This window comes from Centruroides sculpturatus, unplaced genomic scaffold (assembly GCF_000671375.1).
Source record: "Centruroides sculpturatus isolate CEXI.00-Female unplaced genomic scaffold, Cexi_2.0 scaffold3744, whole genome shotgun sequence".
NCBI classification, from domain to species: Eukaryota; Metazoa; Arthropoda; class Arachnida; order Scorpiones; family Buthidae; genus Centruroides; species Centruroides sculpturatus.
In genome coordinates this window covers 5,663-6,349 of record NW_019387839.1, presented here as the reverse complement: position 1 = coordinate 6,349, position 687 = coordinate 5,663, and positions in this window count along the sequence as shown.

Sequence of the window (687 nt, the reverse complement as noted above, 5' to 3'; positions counted from 1 at the left end):
TGAACTTACTCTTTTTAAAACCAATTGGTCTCCAGATTTTAACAGAAACAAAATACATCTGATCTATAAGACTTTGTGAAGTTAACTGCTCTGTCACAAAGCATTTTCACAAAGTGATGTGACTATACTCCCACATCTGTTCAGCATCTGTTTCAAGGTTAAGTGAAAACGATGTCAATCCACCCCTCGTAGCTTCAGTCCCACATTGTTATTAATTCTGATGTCTTCCTGTATTTTCAGAATTTCTAGGTGTTCCTGTAGTCTTCTTTTTAGTTGATTGTTTTCTGTCATAATACACTTGATACTATCTTTTAAAATTTCACAACCTTCAGTGTTGCAATGTTGTGCCACTAATGATGATATCAAATTATTTTTAATGGCATATATATGTTCTTTAATCCTTGTCTTTAATTTTCTTCCAGTTTCCCCTATGTATCTTTTTTTATGTGAACAACTGCAATCTAATGAATAAACTACATTATCTTTTTCTAAATCATTATGTTCATTAATTTCATATTTACTGTTAAACAATTTTGCTATGGTTCTTGTGTGGTTTGGTACTAAAATAATATCTAATCTTTTTAATTCGTTTTTTAATTTTTCAAAAACACCAAAAACATATTCTATTTTTAGATACACAGTCTTAACAGCTATTGGTTGTCTATTTAACGTAACATTTTTTCTTTT